The sequence below is a fragment of the Kogia breviceps genome, chromosome 5, assembly GCF_026419965.1.
Source record: "Kogia breviceps isolate mKogBre1 chromosome 5, mKogBre1 haplotype 1, whole genome shotgun sequence".
NCBI lineage: Eukaryota > Metazoa > Chordata > Mammalia > Artiodactyla > Physeteridae > Kogia > Kogia breviceps.
In genome coordinates, this window is record NC_081314.1 from 10748612 (window position 1) to 10767915 (window position 19304).

General features: G+C 34.5%; 1 protein-coding gene across 1 annotated transcript in view; it reads left to right on the forward strand.

Moving 5' to 3' along the window:
- The window catches only part of SLC9A9 (solute carrier family 9 member A9), a 719922-nt gene that overhangs the window by 15046 nt on the left and 685572 nt on the right, over positions 1–19304 (forward strand). The window contains exons 3-4 of the mRNA XM_067033615.1: positions 6299–6392; positions 8463–8506. The gene's annotated coding sequence lies outside the window, so the exon portion shown is untranslated. The remainder of the gene's footprint in view (positions 1–6298; positions 6393–8462; positions 8507–19304) is intronic.

The following is a 19304-nucleotide window of genomic DNA, read 5'->3' on the forward strand; positions in this document are numbered from 1 at the left end:
TCCCTAAAAAAAGAAACAAAAGAAAATCTAGGGAATAGAACAAATATTAAAAACTTGCTGAAAAATATTACTGTGAAATATACATTAAAAGAGCACACTTTTACATGAACTAAGACCAGGAAATATTCTAGTAAAGGTATTGGACTTCAAAGGAAAAGAAAAAAAAAATCATTGGGAATCTAGGCAAAAGAGTACATATTTCAGAAGGGCATCAAAATTATCAGATTTTTTAACAGCAATGGTTTATGCAGGAAGAAATGGAACAACATATTAAAGATACTTAAATATGGGATAAAAAATAAGAATAAAACAAATGAGCAATTGTGATATATTCTAAATCTATCATTACTTGTGACCTTGAGAATGAGGATGCTCAGTGTGAAAAGAAAGATGTAAAATAAAAAAGGTTAATTAAAAACCCTGTAGTCCTGAATTTGAAAAATCGTAGAAAAAAAAATCACCAACCAGTAGCAAATAGCAACCCTAGCTTCCAGACTATTCTTTTGACATATCATTTTCTTTTGAAGGAAACTATAAAGGCTTCTTCAAGATATGATTGATTCCAGGTCTACAGCAGAAAATATACTAGAACATCTTGAAGTATTATATAGCAGAAAAACAATCAGAAATTACAAGGGTCATGTCACAAGGAGTCAGAAGTCAAATTGAGGTTCCAATTGGCCATAGTTTGTATAAACATTACAATAGATTGAAGCCAATCAGATATGTTTAAACTTGTGAGTTGGGCTTCCCTGGTGGCACAGTGGTTGAGAGTCTGCCTACCGATGCAGGGGACGTGAGTTCGTGCCCCAGTCCAGGAGGATCCCACGTGCTGCGGACTGGCTGGGCCCGTGGGCCATGGCCACTGGGCCTGCGCATCCAGAGCCTGTGCTCTGCAACAGGAGAGGCCACAACTGTGAGAGGCCTGCGTACTGCAAAAAAACAAACAAACAAACTTGTGAGTTCATAATAATATTAAGTAATATTTTTAAAGATTTCATTGGTCAGTGTGGTAGGCCTCCAGAGATATACAGTTTTTACTGTATGTGGAAAAAGGGTCTTTGCAGATGTGATTAAGAATAGTTAGATGGTGGGACTTCCCTGGTGGCACAGTGGTTAAGGCTCCATGCTCCCAATCCAGGGGGCGTGGGTTTGATTCCTGGTCAGGGAACTAGATCCCACATGCATACCACATCTAAGGAGCCCTTGAGCCACAACTAAGGAGCCTGCCTGCCTCAACAAAAGACCCAGCACAACCAAATAAATAAATATTTTTAAAAACAGAATAGTTAGATGGGGAGATTATCCTTAATTATCCAGGTGGGTCTTAAACATAATCACAAGTATTCTTATGAGGGAGACGGAGATTTGACTACAGACAGAAAATAAGAAGACCATATGATGGAAACATTGTCAAAGAGAGAAGATGGAGGAAGCACCTGGACATGGGATTCTCACCTAGAGTCTTTGAAGTGAGTGTGGCCCCGCTGAAACCTTGATCTTAGCCTCATAATACTCATTTCAGACTTCTGGCCTCCAGCACTGTAAGGGAACCAATATATGTTGTTTTAAAGCATCAAGTTTGTGGTAATTTGTTACAGCAGCCATAGGAAACTATTATAGTCGCAAATCATTATCTTAAAAACAAATGAAAACAGCAAGCATTCATGTCACCCTACCTAAGTAAACCATACCACTTGGTAAATAGTAAATAAATTTGTGTCTTCTTATAAACTTATTTCAGCTAATAAAAACATTGGAATATCACTATTTCACAAACACTGATGAACTAATGAATCTAGGCATTGAACACAAATGGCTGCACACATCAAAACTGAGAGAAAACAAGATATAAGTGCCTTCAGATGAAAATTATAGTCTTACCAAAGGGATAAAAAGGTAGTTTTATCAAGCTTCTGGATCCCGAAGACAGTTTGCAAGAAATAGAAAAAACAGAATATTTGAATTACACCATGAATATGTAATCAGCAAAATTCATACTGTGAGAAACTGGACAGGACAAACAGCTCAATTCTTCAACAGATAAATAATAAAGAATAGAAAGGGATGAAGGGAACACCTGTATATAAAAAGAGACTTATAAGACAATTCAAGTTAACAAAAATGGGTAAGGGTCTAGGGGGTGCCCACTCCAGTGATTGAAAAGCATAAAAACTCCAAGGAAATGAGTATCATAAAAGTTGGGAAACTAGATATGGGTGGGAGGGGGCTGTGAGAGGGAAGGAGCACACAGAAAAGCTTCTAAAATAACTAGTCAATTTCTGTTTCTTGGCCAGAGCAGTAGTTACAAAGGTATAGTCTTAGACTGTTTGGGCTGCTATAACAAAATACCACAACTGGGTAGCTTATAAACAACAGAAGTTTATTTCTTACTGTATTAGAGGCCAGAAGTCCATGATCACAGCACTGGCGTGACTGGATGAGGGCCTTCTTCCAGGTCACAGAATTTTTCTTGTATTCTCAGTAGGCAGAAAGGGCTAGGGAGCTCTCTTTTGCCTCTTTTATAAGGCACAGTCCCATTTGTGAGGGTTCCACCCTCATGACTTAAGCACCTCCCAAAGGCCCCGCCTACTAATACCATCACTTTTGGTGATTAGGATTTTAACATATGAATTTTGGGGGAACACAAAAATTCAGACCATAGCAGTTAATTTAACCTTATAATAATTCACAAGGATTCATTTTCTTTTGTGTTTTTTTTTCCTGTAATTTTATTTTATTTTACAATAAAAAGACAAAAAAGAAATAAAGTAAATAAAAAGTACTAGACTGGCATACAACTAAAAAACTGGACAAAGTATAGGAAACAACAGTTTTCAGACTTCAGAAAACAGGCAGCACAAGGCTGTGATCCTAAAGAGAAGGGAAACCACTTAAGTGAGTCCAGCAATCATTCTACCTTTCTAACTGGAGACACTTTCCAGAATGAAAAGCAGGAAGGTAGAGCATAGACAGACCTGGGATATATTTGAGTTCAGACCAGCCAAAGTGTAGTAACATTAGTGAACAGTCCAGGCATTCAGCAGAGACCCCAAAAGAGTACTACCTTAGTAACAAGGCTAAATTATGTCCACATTAAGGCTAGTGTAGTACCTCACAAACAAAACTTTCTAAACAACATCAAATGGATGAATAATTGTGTTACACAAAAAAGTCAGCATTCTTTAGAGGAAAACTAAAAATTCAGACTCAACATGAAAATTATCATATTCGGCATTGAATCAAAAATTACTAGACATGCAGGAAAAAGCAACTAATAACTAGGAATGCAATTAGTTAATAGAAACAAACCCATAAATGAAATAATGATATTAGCAGACACATTCTTTAAAATAGCAATTAGAAATATTTTTAAGGAATTATAATAAGAGGAAAGAAAGATATGAAAAGAGAACTAAAATGAACTTTGAGACCTGAAAAATATATCCAAAATGAAAGAAAAAAAAAAAGACACAGGAAACAATAAATGGGCTTAATGGCAGATTGTCCAGTGTAAAATAAAGAATCAATGAACTTAAAGATATAGCAATTAACAATTGTTTAAACTAAAACATAGAGAGCAAGAGGGCTGAATATAAATGAACATATTCACTCTGTGAGCTATCGGTCTATATCAAGTGATCCAACTTAAGTACAAATGGTGTTCCAAATGAGGGGAGCAGAAATTTTTTTGATGAAATAACAGTCAAATATTTTTTCAAATTTTAAGAAAATTATAAACTCACAATCCCATGAAGCTCAATAAGTCCCAAGTAGAGCAAACACAAGAAACCATACCAAGGGACATAAAATCAAATTGTTGAAAATCAGTGATAAAGAGAAAAATTTTAATGAACCAAAGATTAAAAAGGGGGGGGGGCATTTTCCATGCTTTGGAATTAATAAGAGTTAAAATTGACTTCTTATTAGAAACAATATCAGCTGGAGGGCAATGGAAAAACATCTTCAAAATAATGAAAGAAAAAGAAAACTATTGATCAGATTCCATACTAGTTAAAATGTCCTTCAAAAATAAAGGCAAAAATAAAGACATTTTCAGGCAAAGCTAAGAAAATATGTCATTAACAGTCCAGCACTACAAGCACTACAAAAAAAAGGAAGTTATTTTTGGCTAAATAAAAATTTAGATGGAAATTTGGATCTACACAAATATTCTTACAGTTCAATTAAAAGGTAGAGATTTTCAGACTGGATAAAAAGGCAAGGTCAAACTTTATGGTGTCCACAATAATCACTTTAAATATAAAGACAATTATAGGTCTTTAGTCATAAAAAAGATAAAGTGGCTATATTAATATAGGACAAAATCAATTTCAGGTCAAGCAATATTACCAAAGTGAAGAATGTCATCTCATAAAAATTAAAGCATCATTTAATCAAGAGGGCATAATTCTAAATGTGTATGTGCCTAATAATGAGCTTCAAAATGCAAGAAGCAAAAACTAAGAGAACTGAAAGGAAAAATAAATTAATCCATAAATGTTGTTGAAGATTTCAACAGTTTAGTAATTCATAAAATAAGTTGACAGAAAATTTCTCTAAGATTATAGAAAACATGAATAATAATAGCACCCTGATTGTCCTAACTGAAATAGAAAACTACACCCAACACAGAATACATCTTATTTTTGAATGGGCAGGAAATATTCATCAAGAGAGATCATATGTTGAGCCATAAAAGAAGTTCCAATAAATGTAAAATAAAGTCATACAGCATGTATTCTGTGACCACATGAAATTAATTTAGAAAACAATGACAACATTTATCTTGAAATAAATATCTAAATATTTTAGAATTAAATTACACAGTTCTACATACCCCATTGGTCAATGAATAAATAACATGGTAAATTAGAAAAAATGTTGAACTGAATGAAATGATATTATTTTTGAACTATAATGAAAATAACACATCAACATTTGTAGGGTGCAACTATAGTAACTTACAGAGAAATTTATAGCTTTAAGTGCTGATATTAGAAAAGAGGAAACATTTAAAAACCAATGATCCAATACAAATGATCTAAGCTTTATTTTAAAAAGTAAAACAAACAAACAAAAAATTAAACCCACCATAAGTAGGAGGAATGAAATAAGGAATAGAATAATAAATTAAATGGAAAATAAATGATAGAGAAAATCAATTGAACAGAGAGCTAGTTCTTTGAAAGGATCAATAAAATTGATAAACCTCTTGCTAGACTGATCGGGAAAAAATGAAAAAAGACAAAAATTGCCAAAGACAGGAATGAAAGAGGAGAAAACGCTATGGAGCCTACATACATTAAAAGAATAGTAAAGACATATTTTGTTAAAAACTATGACTACTTAGATAAAATAGAATACTCCTGAAAGGCCAAATTAAAACTGGCATGGGGAGAAAAAAACATGTAAGTCTCCTATTTAAAAAAATGAAATTGTTTATTTTAAAACTTCCCTTTTACAAAGGAAACAGCAGTCCCACATGGCTGGACTGATAGAGTAAAACAAATATTAAAAGGAAAACATCACTAATCTTATACAGACTCCTTCAGAAAATAGTGGTAACAAAACTATTACCAATATCCAATTCATTTTATGATGCCAACATTATCCTAATACCCTAAAACCAGACAGAGACATTGTAAGTAAACAGAACTACAGACCAATATCCCTTAGGAACATAGATTCAAAAATTCTTATCATATATTATAAATTCAACAATATATAAAAAATAATACATCATAACTAAGTGGAATTTATTCTAGAAATGCAAGATTGATTTAATTGTCAAAAACTACAGATACTTAATTTGAAATGGGTCATTGATCTAAACATAAAAGCTAAAACATCATAGAACTTCTGGACGTAAACTTAGGAGAAAATCTTCACAGAACTGGAGTAGAAAAAAGTTTTTGAGATAAAACACCAAAAGTTCTTATCATGAAATCAAAAACAATGATAAATTTGGGGAATTCCCTGGTGGTCCAGTGGTTAGTGCTTGGTGCTTTCACTGCTGTGGCCCCAGGTTCAATCCCTGGTTGGGGAACTAATATCCCAAAAGACGCAAGGTGCGGCCAAAAAAAAAAAAAAAGGATAAATTTATTTTATCAAAGTTGAAAACTTTTTAAAAAATGCTTTTATTGTAAATTTTATAGTTTAACAAATTATTTAATAAAATATATAAAATATATTTTATGAGGTAAGGAAGTAAAGCAACTGGAGAACTGGTTACAAAGGTTATTGAGAGAGTGGGCATGTGGATTCTGAGATCTAATTGTCTGAATATAAATTGCAGGTACTAACGAGGAGAGCATCCTGACTCCTTAACATCCTGAAGTAGTTCTTCATGCCAGGAAATTACTGCAGCTTTTAAAACTTTATTTGGCAGGGTAAGACCACACTTCATCCCAGGGTAGAATGTGAGAACAGCTATATGTTTTAAGACGAGTTTGAAATCTACTAATATACTTTTTTTTAACATTTAGTCTATGATTCTGACTTTCCTACTCCTTTTCTCTTTTCCAGTTTCTTCTTAATTATTAGCTGTTGGTTTACAATGCTCACCCTGTTTATCCTTACTTAATTGTTTTTCCTTGCTTGATGTTTTTTCTTGCTTGAAGGACACGTAGAGGTGCCAAAAGATCTCATGGTGATAACTGCCTCTCTTCTTTTCTCTTGTGCTTCCCACTGAGGGTAGTTTTATAATCCATTTTCTAGGTGTAAATCTGTATTACTATGTGTTTTGTTATGACACAGTCACAGTCTTGGCTCCTTTTGGAGTGGTTTTAATAAATGAGTTATTTTTAGATTTTGCAATAGTATCTTTGTTATATTTTTCCAGTTTTATTGATATATAATTGACATACAGCACCGCGTAAGTTTAAGGCATACAGCATAACGATTTGACTTACATATTTGTGAAATGATTACTTCAATGAATTTAGTTAGCATCCATCATCTCATATAGATACAAAAAAAAAGAAAAATTGTGTGTGTGTGTGTGTGTGTGTGTGTGTGTGTGATGAGAATTCTTAAGATTTACTCTCTCAACAACTTTCAAATGTGCCACAGAGCAGTGTTAACTATAGTCACCATGTTGTATATTACATCCCTATTACTTGTTTATCCAGTTACCCTCACAGCCCCAGTTACCAGAGTAACCACAAATCTGATTTCTTTTACTATGAATTTGTTTTTTGTTTTTGTTTTTGGTTCCACATATAAGTGAGATCATACAGTATTTGTCTTTCTCTGTCTGTTTGACTTATTTCACTTAACATAAATGCCTCAAAGTCCATCCATGTTGTCACAAATGGCAGGATTTCCTTCTTTTTATGGCTGAATAATAGTCTATCATATACATATATATGGTGATATATATATATGTGTGTGTGTGTATATATATATCATAACTTCTTTATCCGTTCATCTGTCAGTGGACACTTTGGTTGTTTTCATGTCTTAACTATTGTAAATAATGTTGCTATGAACATTGGGGTGCATGTATCTTTTAGAATTAGCATTTTCATTTCCTTCAGATATATTTCCAGAAGTGGAATCGCTAGATCATATGATAGCTCTATTTTTAATTTTTTGAGAAACCTCTATACTGCTTTCCATAGTGGCTGTGCCAATTTACAATTCCTCCAATAGTGCGCAGGGGTTCCCTTTTCTCTACATCCTCACCAGCATTTATCTTTTATCTTTTTGATGATAGCCATTCTAACAGGCATGATGTGCTATCTCATTGTGGTTTTGATTTACATTTCCCTGATGATTAGTGATGTTGAGCACCTTTCCATGTACCTGTTGGCCATTTGTATATCTTCCTTGGGAAAATGTCTATTCAGGTCTTTTGCCCATTTTTAATTGGATTATTTGCTTTTTTTACTATTGAGTTGTATGAGTTCTTTATATATTTTGGATATTAGCCCCTTATCAAATATACAGTTTGCAAATACTTTACCCCATTCTGTAGGTTGTCCTTTTACTTTGTTGATCATTTCTTTTGCTGTACAGAAGCTTTTTAGTGATGTAGCCCCACTTGTTTATCTTTGATTTTGTTGCTTGTGCTTTAGATGTCATATCCAAAAAATTATTGCCAAGACCTATGTCTAGGAGTTTTTTTCTTATGTTTTCTTCTAGAAGTTTTATGGTTTCTGGTCTCATTTTGAAGTCTTTCATCCATTTGGAGTTAATTTTTGTGAGAGGTATAAGATAGGGGTCTAATTTCATTCTAGAAATATTCAATTTTCCCTGCAATATTTATTGAAGAGACTGTCATCTCCATTGAGTATTCTTGGCTCCCTTGTCAAATATATGTTTCTAGGCTCTCGATTCTGTTCCCTTGGTCAATGTGTCTGTTTTTATGCCAGTATCATACTGTTTTACTTGCTTTAGCTTTATAATATAGCTTGAAATCAGGAAGTGATGCCTCCCACTTTATTATTCTTTTTCAGGATAACCTCTGCTCTTTAAAACACATGATTAAGAAAATGAAAAGGTAAGCCATATTGGGAGAAAATGTTATATCTATCAAATTATATATATGTGTGTGTATGTGTGTGTAATTATACATGTATAATACACATACTATATATTTATATTATAATTATATTTTATATAAAACTATATGTATTACATAAATATGTAAAAATATAGGTAGTCAACAAACACATGAAAGAATACTCATTATCAATAGTTGTCAGAAAAATACAAACTGAAATGCAAATGAGTTACTACTATGCATCGTTTCACATGGCTGAGATTAAAATAACTAGAAGTAAGAGTTGGCAAGGATGTGAAGCAACAGAAACTCATACATTGCTGGTGGGATTGTGAAATAGTACACTTTGGAAAACTATTTAGCAGTTTCAACAACATGTTGTTGTAGAACACATTTATGTAAATAAGTCAATGTCAATAAATAGCCTAAACATTTACCTTATTCCAAAAATAAAGAGAAAATTATATAGAAATTCATCCCAGTTACAATCAGTGCTAGAAGATGATGCAACATTACTTACATTTTCCTCAGGAAAAGAAAGAACATCAGAAGAATTTAATACAAAACCAAATTATTATACATGTTTAAAGCCAACAAACAGAGTTTTCAAGCCTAAAAAATCAGAGGATAGATTGTATTAATTTTAACAAGAAAACTGTTGAAATTTTAGGAAGAAAATAAGCTTAAAACTAAACCAAAGAAAAAAGATAACCTTATAGTAAACATTAAACAGTTAAAAGAAGAAAAAACAATTTGACAAAACTAAGAACAAACATATCTATCAGATAAATAAATTTAAATAAAATAAACTCACCTAGTGAAAGAGGAATTTCTTAGGTCAAATCATAGAGCTAAACCCAAGTATAAACTGTAGATTCAAGAGATTCATCTAAAACCATTCTAATCCAGAAAGGCTGAAAATTAATAGTTGGGCACAGACATACCTGCAAATGCCAACAAAATGAAAATAGGGGATATTTGTGCATGTTTGTATGTGTCAATTTTTTTTGCAGAAATTGCTAGGTGCTTATAAATCCCACTTCTCCTTCCACATAGGAAGACTGCCTTTCCCGTCCCAAACTGCAATATGAATATGGCCTTGTGACTGGATTCTAGACAAAGTAGTATGGTAGATGGGATACATCCACTTCCAGGGTTGACAGCAAAATGTTTCATGCAGCCTTCTCACATTTTCTCTTAGCCAGCTAAAAGCAAAAGATCCGGCATAAAATTCTGAGAGGGTCATAGTAGGCGGCTTGAACTAATTTACTCTTTTCTAAATATAAATGTATAAAGATGATAGTTTATACTTATTCCTCTGGAAAATATGGTCCTCCACACAAGAAGATAGCATCTCTGGGGGTGATTTCCTAGTTCTGGGGCCTTGATCTGCTCAAATCCCAACTATCAGATATCCTGAAGCTTCAAGGGAAAGGTAATGTTGAAATATTGCTGGGTAGTGCAGTATAAAAACCATTTTTTTAAAATGGAAGTATAGCTGATTTACAGTGCTTCAGGTATACAGCAAGTGATTCAGTTATACAGTTATACATATATAATATACAGATTCTTTTCCATGATAGGTTATTACAAAATATTGAATATAGTTCCCTGTGCTATACAGTAGGCCATTGTTGTTTATTCAGTTTTATATATAGTAGTGTGCATCTCTTAATGCCAAATACCCAATTCATCCCTCCCCCCTTTTCCCCTTTGGTAACCATATTTATAAAAACCATTTTTATTCACCTACTTTCCACCATGTAAAGGTTCTAAATCATCAAAGCTTTGTCCAACTATTAATATTTTCAAGTCAGTCCAACTGTTTGATGAGAATGATCTAATTCCTAGCATGTCCCTTTGTCTAAATAATTTCTTTTTTTATGTTGTGTACTTACTCTTGACATATGGTTATGATTTTTGGTTCTTCCAGCAGCCTTTTCATGATCTTTTAACTGAAAAGTTGTTGCTAGCTTCTGGTTACCACTTTTGTTACTGAATATATTTTTCTTGTTACTATCTCCTGGAACCACTTTTTGAATCTCTCCTTTAACTCAGATGCCATGATTTTCTTTCTCACAAGTGGAATTTTCTGTTTTTTCTCTTAAAGTTCTAAAGAATTTCTGACTATGGTATTTATAGATTTTTTTTCAGATTTTCTGGTGGTTGTTAACTAGTGATAAAGTGCTGAATTATATCAATGTATTAAAATGTGTTTTGAGCAGTAAAATAACACCATATTTTAGATTTCAAAGTCCAATTGAACTTCTCTAAAATCTCAGCCTTAACCAAATCACTGTTGACAAAATGATGGATGTTATACTCCTTTAAAAGTTTCCTTCTGGTATTATTTAAAATTTCCCGTTTCCCTTTTCCCATCTATCTGGAGTGTCTGTACTTATTTGGCCCAAATCAAATATTGCTCTAGGAGTTTGGACAACATAAATGACCTCTCCTGTCTTGTAGACCCTTGGCTTGCATAAAGTTTAAAAGTACATCCTTGGACGTTAAATCATCCTCTGTTACTTATAAAACTGGCTCATGTTCTCCGAGTCTACTTGCCAATGTTGTGACATATCTAGAATCTCCTAATGTTGTCTTAAAGTGAGAAAAATAAAATGTGCTTTATTGTGGAGAGCATAAACATATTTTTACTTAAAAATTGTACTACCTGATTCAATTTACCTTCTTGTTCCTTCTTAACTGCTTATGAAAGACAGGAGACATAGCCCCTTAGCTAATAGTTCCTAGAAAATAGTAAATCTTTCTAAACAAGTTCTGTGCCCTGTTAAATCTAAAAGATTTATTAAAACAGTGGCTGTCTCACTTTTCTAAGGCTGCCATAATAAAGTACCACAAACTAGGTGGCTTAAAAAAATTACCCAAAAACCTATTGTGTCACAGATCTAGAGGCTAGAAGTCCAAAATCAAGGTGTCTGCAGGGCTATGCTCTCTCTGAAACATAACAGGGGGATCCTTCCCTGCCTCTTCCTCGCTTCTGGTAGTTTACAGCAGATTTTAGCATTCTTTGGTTTGTGGATGCGTTACTGCAGTTCTCTGTCTTCACATAGTGTTGTTCTACCTTGTCTCCTGTTGGAAGCATTCCTCCCTTTGAAACTCAGACCTGTAGATCAGAGTGTAAGGTTGCAGGTATAGGGAGCAAAAATGTTGCTAGTGGATCACTAGGAGTAATAGTAAGTGGTGCCACTCTCATATTCTTCAGGAGGCTATTTACGTCTAAATCAGCATCCAATATATGGTATTGTTTCTTCCATAGCCAGTGTTCACAGGGCCAGGTATCAGAGGTAGAAATGGGAATGAATCCTATTGCTGTTTAATACAACTGTTTCCATATTAAGTTGACCAATAATAGTGTTTTGATGATTAATTAAAATTACTCTCTTAAAGAAGCTTTTAGCAATATTTTAATCACTAATGTAAACATATAATTACATATTGCTTATACTATAAATTTTGAAAGAGAGCTGAGTTGAAGTTTATTTGTGCCTTATCTGAATTCTTCATAGTTCTCTTCTTTCTCCATCTGTCAGTGTTGACTCCATAATCTTACCATCTCAAATTCCTCATTTATCCTTATCAAAGATAGAGAGGAAAAAAAAGATAAACTCAGTCACCTTAACAACTCAAGAAAAAGAAATAAACTAATAACACGAGAGAAACAAGTTTAAAAAAAAGAGATAAGATTTTTAGACTTTATATTTTTTAGTTTAAAATACTTTGTGACTAATTTCTCACAGCAATGTTATCGTCATTGCCATCTGCCTTGAGTTCTTAAGTACTAGATGTGTGATATTTATTAATAGAAAAGAATGTGGACAATAGTCCATGATTTATTTACAGTTTATTTCATGTATAATTTTATTATTTATGAAATATTTTTACATACACTATTTCACCTAATCCAAAGCCCTTAGAAGTAGATTTAGAAGTAGCCCTTTTTTCAAATAAGAAAACTAAGTTTCTAGGCAGCTAAACAATTTGTGTTCAGTCATATAACTAGTTTAGTGGCAAATAGGAAACTCAAAATCCTTTTTTTTCTACTAAACTCAGCTTTCCAACAACATTACAAACTGAATATTCTCTAGTGAATATTATAATAAAGATTACTTGGTATATTAAAATTCTCCTTTTAATCTATCAAAAATTATGCTACTTGTATGAACCCCATTCTAAAATATGTAATGGTATAAAAAATCTAATTTTTATTTATAATTTACTTACTATTTTAAAAATACCACTGGATTATTTGAATATTAAAATGTGTGATAAAACAATTTTAAGAAAAAAAGCAGTTACAGCTGAAAATTATCATTTCTTAGTCATGAAAAGGTTTTTTTAGTTATAGTCTAAAAAGACCTCATGCATCATCCAATATAATTTTCACAATTACTTCTTGTGTTCATCCCAGGGACATTTAAAAAGCTGTGGGGGCAATGTTTCCTTTTATATACATTTTCTGTAGTAAAGGATTATAAGTCATCAGGTGCCAGTGTAGTTTAGAAGGTCACGGGTATAACTCCTAGAAAAAGTATTTCACTTTGAAAGGAAATGACTGCACCACTTTGTTTAAAAACAGTCCAATGTGCTAAACTTGAGAAAAATGGTACACTTCCGTGTACTGGTGATGACCTAATTTATATCCGCAGCCTTGATTGCTCCTCTGAGCCCCATACACACATATCTGCCATTATGACTTATCTACTGGGATGACCATTAGGCACCCCAAGTTTAACCTGGCCCTAACAGAACTCTTGTGTCAGCCTTTTAGCCCCATCTTTGTAGATGGCTAAAATCTCAGACAGTCTTATTTCCCCTTTCCTTCACACCTTACATCCAACCTATCTGCAAAAACTGTTTGGTTTATTTTCAGAATGTATCCTGAGTCTGACCACTTCTTGAAACCACTACCCCTACCATCCTAGTCCAAGTCGCCATTATATCTTATTCAAACCACAGCAGTAGTCTCCTAAATGTCTGCCTGCTCCTACCAGACCATTACCCTACGATCCAGTCTCTACATGGAAGCCAGGGTGATATTTGTACATTGTAAATTAGACCATATATGTTGCCCCATAGCCCAGAATATGGCCCAATGTCTTTACCTTGGCCTAAGGGCCTACATACCCTTGTCTAGCCTCATTTGATATCACTCTCCCCCTGCCATTGCTCCAGCCACACTATCCTTCCTACTTTTCCTACAAATACACCAAGCTTTCTCTGGCTTCAGGACCTTCCTACTTGCTATTTCTTTTACCTTTCACTGGATATTTTTGCAGACTCAGTCCTTCACCTCATTCAGGTGTCAAATGTCCCCCTGAGAAGCTTTTCCTGATTGCTTTATTGTACAATGCTACCCTTCTCCACTACTGAATTATTTTTTTTTGTATTCCTTGGTTCTTTTTCTTCATAGGAAGTATTTATTTTTTGTTTCCATATTAATTGTCTGTACCTCCTGTAAGAAGAGTAGCTTTGTCTTTTTCATGGCTCCATCCCCGGTGCCTGGTACAATGCCCAATGCTTAGACAGAAATAAGTATTTTTGAATGAATGTATAAATGCATTTATTTAAATACTCATAGTTTTAAAATTGAGGCAAAATAGTTTAATTTAAAAATGTATAGTGTTCACTTAAAAAAGTTATATTGCTTTGGAAAAATCTCAATCAGTTAAAATTGTATGCAGTTTGCTTCTATGAAGAGAGTTGATATGCTGAGTGAATCAAGCATTAATGGACACACCTGGTGGCAGGTGCAGGTACTGCAAAAATAAAGACAAAAAAAACAATTTGTCTTCATCTACAGCAGTGGTTCTCAACCTTGGCCATGCATTAGAATCACCTGGGGAGGTTATACAAGTCTAATGACCAGGACGGACCCCAGAACAAGTAATTCAGAATCTTTGAGGGTTGTATCCAGGGCTCCATTAATATGTTTTTAAAAGTTCCCCAGCTGATTACAATGGACAACTAAGAATGAGAACCACTGATCTGTAGGGTCATTTCATGTAGGGGATTTTTGCAAAACTATTCCCCATGCTGACAATAGTATAGGAAGTATTCAAATACTTGTTAAATGAATTAATGAGTGAGTGAATGAATGAATGGGTGAATGTAAAGGGTGTTGATAGCCAACTGAACTCTTGAAAACCATTCAAAGCCAGATTTAGCAAATGAAAATACCGAATTCCCATTTAAACTTGAAATTTAGAGGAACAAGGAACTTTTTTCAGTAATCCATGTCCCAAATATTGTAGGGGGGGCATACTTATACTAAAAATATGTATTTATTATTTGCCTGAAATTGAAGTTTAACTGGCATCCTGTATTTTATGTTGCACCCCTATCTATCGATGAGGGAACAGTTAAGGTTCTCTTGGAAAAATCAGCATGTTATTAAAATATTTAAAACAATTCACTGTTTTTTAAAAAATTTATTTATTTATTTATTATTTATTTATTTTTTTGCGGTACGCTGGCCTCTCACTGTTGTGGCCTCTCCCGTTGCGGAGCACAGGCTCCGGACGCGCAGGCCCAGTGGCCATGGCTCACGGGCCCAGCATCGGCAGGCGGACTTTCAACCAATGCGCCACCAGGGGAGACCTAAAATTTATTTATTTTATTTATTTTTGGCTGCATTGGGTCTTCGTTGCTGCGCACGGGCTTCCTCTAATTGCGGTGAGCGGGCTTCTCATTGTGGTGGCTTCTCTTGTTACGGAGCACAGGCTCTAGGCACGCAGGCTTCAGTAGTTGTGGCTCAGGGGCTCTAGAATGCAGGCTCAGTAGTTGTGGTGCACGGGCTTAGTTGCTCCGCGACATGTGGGATCTTCCCAGACCAGGGCTCGAACCCATATCCCATGCATTGGCAGGTGGATTCTTAACTACTGCACCACCAGGGAAGCCCAGCAATTCACTGTTAAAGTGGTAATTTAATCTCTCCTATCTTCAGCTATAAAAAGCTACCATAGAAACAATCTTATTATCCTTAGGAATAAACTTAATTTTGCACTGTTAAGCTGTTGATAGAGTAATTATAAAAATGAGGTGAGTTCTTGTGCATTATAGATTTTCCAAACGAACTTAGAATTTAAATTCTTCAGTATCTGTTTTCAGGCTATCAAATCTTGTACCATAGAGTAAGAAAAGCAAAATTCAGACTGTTTTTAAGACCTGTGAAGTACATTCTCAGCATGACTTCTGAATCAGGGGCTACATTAAGGTGCTGTGTCTTGAATTCTCCACAGGTCCCTAGGAAGTGTGAGAAAGACAGGAATCCTTCAGGCTATAGACTTTATTTCTCCCTAGCTATTTTCTGCTCATTATACTGACCAGCTAAAACTAAGATTAAATGATAATAATGAATAATACATGACTTTAATTCTGGAAAAAGAAAATTATTGAAACAAATCAGTTGAATAATTTGTCATGCAAGCAGAAGTATCAAGGACATTGCCTTTTTCTTAAAGCATCCGTGAAAGTTCCAATCCTTTGTAAATGGCAGATAAACACCTTTCACCAGAAGGTGGCATGCCCATATGTTCAGAAACTCTCCAATGAATGGGTGACCCAAAAAAGGTTCAATTACCGTTTGATTATCAGTGTGGAAAGAATGGAATGATGAAAAGACAGAACAGAAAAAGCTGTTCACATTTGTAATGTTTTCTGTCCCCAACTGAAGTGCACAGTGTGGACTGGTTTTTATGCTTCCTGCAGAATTTGCAGGAAATGGCTTGCTGAGAGTTAGGTGGTCAAAATTTTTGATTTTCTTGGAACACTACCTTTTATTGTTTGAAGACATCTTCTTCAAAACTTGCCCAAATGTTGTAATAAAAACCAAACTTTTGCAGCAATTTTCTTGGCTATATGCCATTTCTTTGCAGACATGTTAGCAGGCAGCCATCCCTAAATCCAATGGTGGATTAAAAAAAAAAAAACAAAAACAAAAAATCAGGAGGGGAAAAGGTCTATCTCAGAAGTTTTAATCTGTTTATCCCATAAGTCTGAGACTGTTTCGTCAAGGGCAAACTCAGACAAGCTATATATTTTCTGCATATCGCTCTGGCTGACAATCTGAAGTGAGGCCACAAGAACATAGGAACTCAAATTGATTTTTCTGACATGGGCTGCATATGGCTCTATGCTCTTTCGCAAACATTACTGCACCTTACTTTCTCAGAGCTTGAGATGACATAATTGCAGGCTTTATCACTTTCAGCAACACGCACTATTTAAGATATCTGATGCAGATGTGAACATAACTTTGGAATTCAAAATTTCAAATTCTGTTCCTTAGAAGGATTGTCCTGGGAAAGTGGATTCAGGTGTGGAACGCTCAGTGCTTAGCTCTATTTTGACTTTTAGAAGTTGTCCTCATATTTACTTTGCAATTCACTACAAAGATAGATGCTCTCAATTCAATAGGTTATACCTGAAACTATTTGATTCCCTAATTACATTTGTCAAGTTTCAAACATATGCATAGGTGTATCTTTTTAGTACATTGATTTTATGTTTATTTTTTTAAACTGATACCTATGGTAATAATAATAATAGCTACTTTTTGCTGAGGTAGTACAGTAAAGGTTAAAGGCAATGGCCCTGAGGGGTTTTCTTCTTGGGCTCTGACCCTAGCTCTGTATCTGATTACCTGTGTAACTTTAGCAAACTATTTAATCTCTCTAAACCTTAAGAGAAAATAAATGCCAAGTCTCCAGCATGTAGTAGGCAGTAGATGGTTGGTAGCTGCTCTTCTAAGGGTAGAATTTGTAAACTGGAAGTTAACTTTTCAATAAACTCATCTCTGAATGACAGATAACAACAGTACTTACCTTTATGGCTTTTGTGAAGATTAAATGATGTAAAGTATATGACATACTGAGTTTAGTGGCCTGCACATAGTAAGCAAGTCAATAAATGGGAGCAATTGTTTTATTGTTATTATTATTCTTTTTTCAGGTACCATATACACTATATCTATCACCAATAAAAATATTATCCCCATTTTATTAAGTAGAAACTTTGGCCCAAACAGCCTAAAAGGAATTTGAGCCAGCAGTCAAACCCCAGTCTTGTTCCAAAGCCCCAGACCCTTTCATGACAGTCTATTTGGCTCTCAACAATGGCTATTCCAACATCAAAAGAGCTGAGATTGAGCAAGGAAGGAACAAGTTTTATTTCAATTTAATTGTTCAGAGATGGGAAATTCCTCACACCACTTTGCTGATACTCTACTATATAGTTACTGAAAAGTACATTGTTTACTCTAAGTTTTGAGGCCTTTTTAAAAAACATCATAATGATATTATCTTCTATCATTCAGACAATGAGATTACAGAGATTTCTTAACCGAATAAGATATAAAGAAAAAGACAATATCATATTCTTGAAATTCTCCAAAATCTGACAGAATTATAGACTTCTTTGTACTTCTTGGTGCATTGTAAAAGAACAAGAAAGCCGATGTGAAGTATTTTTGTATAAGGATGTTATATGAAATTATTATTTTTTACCTCTAATGCTTAGTTTTGACTGCTAGTGTTTACAAAATGCGCCTGGATAAACATAATGAGTCAATCAGTTGGTGTTACAGATGTTTGGGGAAATATCCAGATGTTTGTGATCTTAAAAAAGGATATTTTCAAAACAAACATTTTATTTTCCCACTTTTCAGCTGCGTGTGCTAGCTTAGCTATTATCAGACTTAACTATAATTTGCTTTTTAGTGTAAAATAACCTGAATATTTTCACAGAGAAAATCTGATTTCAAAAATATAAACATTAAGTCACTTTGGAAACATTTTAGAAAATTTGAGTGGAAAGATTGGCAAACTTTTTCTGTCAAAGACCAGATAGTAAATATTTTAGGCTTTGCAAGCCTAAAATCATTCTTGAAACTATACAGCTCTGCCTTTTGTAGAGTTGATAGGCGTGGTTGGATTCCAACATAGCTTTATTTACCAAAACAAGCAACAGTGGGCTGCATTTGTTTGGCCTAGGTCTAAACACACTGAAGATACTAGATATATTCTGTTTGGGGTAATAAGTAAACATCTGTCAACATAAATTAGGGAGAAGAAATTTCAAAATGGTAACATCTATCACTGTTTAGTTGGCGTTGAAGATGTGCTGATTATGCTTTGTGTGCCCTCACTTCCTTGTTCTCCCTTCTCTGCCCTCCTCTGTCTCCTGGGAGGCTGACCTTAACAGACTACATCACGACTGGACATTTGGGTGACACCAATAGGAGATGAGAAGCTAGAAGGAGGGAGAAATTCTTCCAACTTTGGAGTGCCTCTCCCAGACACAGATAATTCACTGCCTACCAAACCTGACCGCTGTGTTCTAAGGGAAACCCATACTGTGCACAAATCTTTCCCCTCTCCTCCAAACACAAGTGTCTTGCTTCTATATATATTCTCTCAGGGCAAGTTTCCTGCTGATTGTCACTTAGAAAACAGCTGATAAGTCTGCTAAGTATTGACTAAACCCCCAGGGTGTGTGGGTGGTGGATGTCTCTTTATTAGAGGACTCCAAGAAATGCCTTAAAAAAGTAAACAAAAAAGGAATTTATAAAGATGGTACCAAAAGCTGCCCTGTGGAAAATGAGGGCAAAAGAGCCAGTCTGGCAATTCCTACCATAGAGAAAATTCATTATTCCTAAGTTCAGCCTTGATACTGGCAATGAACCAAGATTTGGAGGCACAGATTTGTTGTGTCACGTCACCAAATGCCATTAGGGCTTAACAGGTGGTGTAGTATTTATTCACGTTTGGTACCACCT